Below are 6,785 nucleotides of genomic sequence, written 5' to 3'. Positions count from 1 at the left end.
GTCATTTGAATTTGTCTCTGATCAATTGCATCTTTCTCTGCATTTTATTTCAATGTTATTTGCAAAATTCATGAAAAAAGGGCATTTTAGTCATTTCCTATGTTAAAATTTCTTTCAATCTTTGAAAAATTGTTTGAGTCTTTTCAAATGGTTTGAATAAGTCCTTATTTCAATTCCATGTCAAAATCCATTTTAAGAATTGCATTCGAAGTCATTTTAAGTCAGTTTAGCCCATAGGGGCATTTTAGTCTTTTCATGTGGTAAAGCCCTGTTTAATCTCTTAAAATTGTCTCTGAGTCTTTTAATTTGCTTGTATAAATTCTTGTTGTAGTTCTCTGTTAAAAAATCATTTTAAAAATTGCATCTGAGTCATTTTGAGTCGTTTTAGTCCCTAGGGGGCATTTCGGTCATTTCACATAAAATTTCTGATTCGTTTTAATCTGCTTTGTTGCTTTTAATCGTCTCGCTTTACGTTAATTTTCAATTTACTTTTTCAATTCAATTTTAGTTTTAATTTTCATTTTGGTCCTTGTACTTTTGTTATTTGCATTTTAATCCTTTTTCAAGTTTGTTAGAGTCAAAGTCAAGGTTTGTTAAGTTCAAGTACACATGGCATTGTTTCATTGGTCCATCAATCCCATTCATCACCTATAAATGGATGAGTCATGGTCAAGGTCAAAACACACTAATTATTTTCACAAATACACAAAAAAAATCACAAAATCATTTTTCTTTTTTCCCTCTTTCTTTCTCCACCGTAACAAACTATTTTCCACCACTTTCTCTTCCCTAACTAACTTCTTCAACAACCTTCAACCACCACAAACCACCATGACAAACTTTTTTTTTTCACTTTCTCTCTCTTCTAACCACCACAACTTCATCTTCAACCTCCATAACCACCACAACACCTCCATAACCACCACTCTCCTCCACTCTAACAACCTTCAACCTCCACCAATTCCACCACCGTAACCACACAAATTCACATGATATTTTTGATCCACACATAATCACAAACACTTCACAATTTCCCCAACCATTTTCGGATTCAATTTCTTCACACTAACAGTGGTACAAACAAAAACCATAACAACAACTCCTTCATTTTCGTCACTAGCAAGCAAAACCGCGAAACAGATCGGAGTAAGAGAGAGTAGGATTCAGTTCGAAATTGCAACGAAGAAGCAAGCAAAACTGAGTTTAAACAACAACTTTAAGTAGCAACAACTTTGGACCAAAGCAAGAAGAAGAGCAAAACCGAATTAAAGGATCGTTCCAAATCCGAAACAGCAGAGAGGAAGGTGAATCCGAACTAGTTTGTGAGAGGAGGAAGCTGAGTTCAAGGCTCTAAACAACCTTACCGAGTCCAGATCGAAACGTGAAGAAGAAAACGAACCGTTTCAGAGATTCAAAGAGGTAGTTCTTCACTTTTATCTACATATTTGCTTGTTAGATTTATGTTGTTTGGTGTTTGATCTTGTATTTTTAAGGCTGGATTTGGATTTATCTTTGAAAAGGATGCTTAAAACGTAAACAATTTTTTGGAAACGGCGGAGTTTTAAGTTCTGACGCGGTGGTGCCACCACCGGCCACCGCGCTGGAAGTTGCAATCTCGCCGAAGAAGATGAAGTGTGGCGGCACTGTTTTGAACTTGATAAAGAGAGAAGAGTTCTCACGTTTTTTTTAAAGAAAGGAACAACAAGCAATATATTTTGTCTACCATCTGTATCATTTTTATGCCATAACCCATATCAATGACCCATACCCATCAGTACACACTAACCCGCTCCATCTACCCATAACTCAGCCCAAATGCTTGTATTCTCATGAGCTTTCTGTGGCTGTTTACACCTCCCAGTGCTGCTTACTGCACCCCCCTGTTTGCCTCAAATTGCATGAAAAATTCCACAAAAATTCTAGTAGTTTCTTGACGCATTTTTGATAATTTTTGATATATCTTACATGCCAAATCTTGATCACAACATGTGAAAAATATTTTAATTCTTGATTAATGCTTTGTGTCAATTTTGGTTCAAATCTTGATAAAAATTTCTAAAGGTTTTTTGTGAAGTTGTTGTGATCAATTTTTTTTGCATTTGATACTTGCTTGTGGAATGTAATTACCTGTTGAAACTTGCTTCCAAAATATATGTGTTCGTGTTTTGTTAATTTGTGCACTTTTTGTTATGTTTCTTGTGAAAATTGTGATGTGATTTTATTCTTGAATCTTGGTGCATAAATATGGCTTTGAATATGTAATCTTTGGGGTGAGCTTGCCTATTAAATGTAGTGTATGCTTGCTGTCTTGGTATAGCTCTTTGTGTGAATTTTATGGTGGTGAATAATGTGAAACTATCTTGTGAAATAAGGTGTATAAAGAACTTGCAACCCTTATGATCTTTGGTATAGTTAATGACCTTAATTCTCATGTTTTTTTTTTGAACTAAGTCACTCAAAACTTCTCTAGTATCATGAGGATTTAGGCCTTTAACCTTACCTTAGAATGGTATTAAAATGTCAAGTCTCTTTTATCACTTTTAGTTAATTTTGCTTGTTACTTCATTTTCAAGTTACATTTACTTTACTATGCCTTTAGTGTGTTGTTTCTATTTCATTTGTGCTACTAACTCCTTTTGTTTCATGTCCCATATCCCATAGCATCTTGCATATTCCCTTTGCATATTTCTCTTTTTTTTTTTCTTTCTATATTTCACTTGCAAGCAAATAGAATGTAAAGTTAGGGCTTTGTAATTCTTTTTTATTTTCACACTACAAAAAAATGCGTTTTTTCCGGCGGTTTTGTTCCGGCGGTCATTGTTGACCGCCACTATATCCAGTGCATTGCGGCAGTTTTTATAGCCGCCGCTTTTTACGGTACATTGCGTCGGTTTCGACCGCCGGTATTAACAAGATTTAATTGAATAATATTCCTTGTATGTTATGGCATTTTTGACTGCCGGTATAACCTCTTTAATTTTTCCAGCCACGCGCACTAACTTCCCGCTATTGTTTTCCAATTATTTAGAAAATCCCTCCATCTTTTTTGTTCTCAACACATAATATTTTATTTTATAACAAAAACCTAAACTTTCATCTTTTTCTCTCAACACATAACTTTTTTTTTCTCAATCCAGAAAGAACATGATGAAAACACAGTAGGACCCTCAATTCCAAACCCTCAAACACCATCAATTCATCCAAAACCCATCGATTCAAACACCGAAACCCTCAAATCCAAAACTTCAAACACCCAAATCGAAATACCCAAAGCTTCAATCACCATCGATTGATTAATCCAATACCCATCTTCAATTGAAATTCCAAAACCCTAACTTCCAAAACCCTCAAACCTTCAGCTTTGAATCCAGTGAAATATTTTTTCGGATCTCACATTCTCTTCCCTCTCTACCTTCACAAATTTCGCTGATTCTCGGTATTGCGATAATGCTTCTTTTTTCTTTTTTCTCTTTTTTATTTTAATTTTTGTTTAATTTCACGAAGCTTGTATCTGAAGTGTTATTAGATTCTTTGATTTTTTTTTTATAGTAATACTGTTATTATTTACTGATTTTTTTTCTCTTCATGATTTTAAAATGCTATTTATGAATTTATTAATTTTGGATTAGTTTGTGTTTTTTTCTTAGTCATGTATAACGTTTGTCTTTTATATTGATGAATGAGTCAGTGAAAATGGAGTAAAGAGATAAATTTAAGATAATATATGTATGCTTAATCTTTGGTTTGCTTAGGTTAATCTTTGCTTAATCTGGAACCTGAAACTGAGTATGAAGTTTGCTTTTTCTTTGCTCAATCTTTGGTTTGTATTATTCTTTATTTTAGTTTGTGCTTTAATTCATGCAGTTGAAAATTACCCCTGTCTCCTGTTGTTGAAGAGAACAAAGGTAAAATAGAAAGAACCCTTCATCCAGGTTCTTGAACAAATATTGTGTATGTTACCACTTCTGATATGAACTTTTGATTCGGTGTATTTTTGGATTTGTTACTTTATGTTTAGTGCAATTTCAATTTAATATTTTTAGTTTGGAAGCTATTTGAAGTTGTATCATATGGTCGTTTGAACTCATTTGATCTTGTCAGCTGATTTGTGATTCAAATTTTAGTATATTAATTAGGTTGGATTAATAGTTTAATGATAAACAAACAAAGAGAAAGAAAGTTGCGGTGTACTGTAATAGTGTATTGTTGTAAACAATGATGTTTGAATATTAGTCAGTTAAGTAATCTTCAGGTTGTTTTCTCATGTTAAGCATCAATACATTTTTGAACTTGTATTGATGAATACTAAACACTATCATATTTTTTGTGAAATTGATATGTACTACATATCAGTTTAACTCTTATATTAGTTATGTTATTTCTTATTTTCAAAGCTTGTACTTAATTGACTAATTTCTTTTACCTTAATTCCATAGTTTAATTAACATTCTCATAATTCCTATGCAATACTATTTGAAAGTTGTTTTTGGTTTTAACAAAAATCAGTTCTCAGAACTTCTGATGATGGTCGAAATTGGTTCAATCTTTTCTGAGAATTTCTTCCTTTGATCCTTCCATACTAATGATTGTAATGATTATAGTTAAAGAAAGCTAGCTAGTTTGTTATGTGATTCTTCTTTATAAGGATAAGTGTGTATAACAGAATTTTCTCATAATAAATCTAGGTTGAATTGAATGTACCTTTCTTTCCATAGTCATGTTGGTCTCTTTTTCTTTGCTCTATATCAGTTTTTTCATTTCTATAACTTTTGAGTTTTCTTTGCTTTATATTTTGACCAAAATTATTCTGTCAACGACTGATTTGTGTGACTTAGGGCCTTATTAGCTTACTTTGATTTGGTTTTATGCATCCATGTATTTGATTTGATGATTGAGCCTAACTATAATGTAACATTTTGCCTTATGGTAACAGATTTTACCTTATGGAATTGAAACTTGGATTAGAGATGGTTGTGGTTGGTAGGGAATTGAAACTTGGATTAGAGAGCTTGAGATGATTCACTTCACATTTGTCATTAAATGATTAGTTTGAATGATTAGTTTGAATTGGTAGGGAAGGGAATTGAAACTTGGATTAAATGATTAGTTTGAATTGGTAGGGAATTGAAACTTGGATTAGAGAGTTTGGTGTTTTCCTGTTCTTCATATAGTTTTGTTTTTCGGTTAAGTGCAATGTATTACAATCCTGTTCTATAATCTATGTAGTTTTGTTTCAGTACTTTGGGAGAGTTACTGATAGAAAAGACAAGTGATAATCCATATGCAGGAATCTTACAAATTGACAGCAATTAGAAATGTAATATTTTTGGAACTTTTAATAAAGTATTGATGAGGCGTGATGGTGGTTTTGCTGCTGTATTTGTTACGGCTGGCTGGGAGTTTCCGCTAAGGGCCTGCTTGTTTTTTGGTGCCTACATGTATCTTGGTGCCTGTGTGTTTGTTTTCTAGCCTTTTTCCTGTTTGCTGGACTGATATTTCCCTCCTGGTGTGCGGTTTCCTGCCATCAGATAGAAATTGCACTTCAAATGATGAGTTAGTTTGTATTGAGGATCTTGTTGAGCTGTGAGAAATAGGTAATAATCATTATCATTGTTTTATCATATTTGTTTGCAAATGCATTAAGATTTGTTGCAGAGATGTTGCGTAAATTGACCCGGTATATATACATTTTATTTTTCTGGAACAATTGGATTAGATTTGATCATTGAGATGTATACTACATTCTTCTCTATACGTGTTCACATAGTTATTGATAAGAATTTTTTTTGATTGATTAATTATAGTTTAGTACAATCTGTAGTTGTCCCTTTACATGATCAGGATTTCATTTAATTCCATATCTCTTTGTCTTACACTTATAGAAGCACCATGACTCTCAAATATTTCAATCCTAATTATTATTATGCTTATAGTTTTCTGATTGACTCTTTAACTAGCAGTGGGACTGCTCCTTTATGAGGAATAAAACTTTTTGCAAGAGGGAGGAGCAAGCATGGAGAGGGAAGTTCAACTATACTACATGTATACAATGTAAATTCAGTTTCATATTGTCATAAACCTAGCAACTAGTTCATTGTTGAGTAATAGAATGGCTAGATTATCTCATTGTTGAGAATTTCTCATCATTTTTATATGTTATCAACATTTGTATATATGTTTCTTATCAATTTTTATCAATGTATTATATTATTTTTGGGCCATAAAAATTCCTACTATCTATCTAATAATCATTATTTATATTAATTATTATTTTTTTGTAAAAAAAGTGGTAATTGTGGCGGTTAAAACTGCCATAATTACCAGTTCTTTTTTAATCCAAATGCGAGAATTCTGGGGGTTTAAACCGCCACTAATAACAAAAATATAGCCGCCAGTTTAAACATTGTGCATTGCGGCGGTTGTACGGGCGGTCAACTGCAAATTGCCAGTTTACACCTAGTGGCAGCAAAAATAACGGCAGTTTTGAAACTGCCAGTGAAGTTTATAGTGGTGGCTAAAACCGCCGCAATAAGCAAAAATTAGCCGCCGGAAATTACGCGTTTTTTTTGTAGTGTCATGTCTTTAAATTCTTGCAAGACCATAGAATGTATCTAGGCCAATGATGTAAAGGACAATGGACTTTAATGATGTACATCGACAAAAGCACCGACACATGCACACACATCACATAGATATCTTTAGGTATATGCTTAGGTTATGCATGTTTAGATGTATGTTTAGGATTGAATGTTTAGATGAATGCCTAGGATTTACACTTAGGAAAA

The 6,785-nt window shown here is 33.0% G+C and overlaps 1 long non-coding RNA gene across 1 annotated transcript; it reads left to right on the top strand.

Moving 5' to 3' along the window:
• The first annotated feature begins 682 nt into the window (after positions 1-682).
• Positions 683-6,210, top strand: LOC146898036 (uncharacterized). Its single transcript, XR_015023070.1, has 2 exons — positions 683-1,419; positions 3,865-6,210. It is a non-coding gene; the product is annotated as an uncharacterized LOC146898036 (long non-coding RNA).
• The last annotated feature ends 575 nt before the right edge of the window (positions 6,211-6,785 follow it).

The sequence above is a fragment of the Medicago sativa genome, chromosome 8 (assembly GCF_051527215.1).
Source record: "Medicago sativa cultivar Bolivia chromosome 8, Bolivia_mono, whole genome shotgun sequence".
In the NCBI taxonomy this organism is placed as follows: Eukaryota; Viridiplantae; Streptophyta; class Magnoliopsida; order Fabales; family Fabaceae; genus Medicago; species Medicago sativa.
This window is presented reverse-complemented; position numbering and strand designations above follow the sequence as displayed.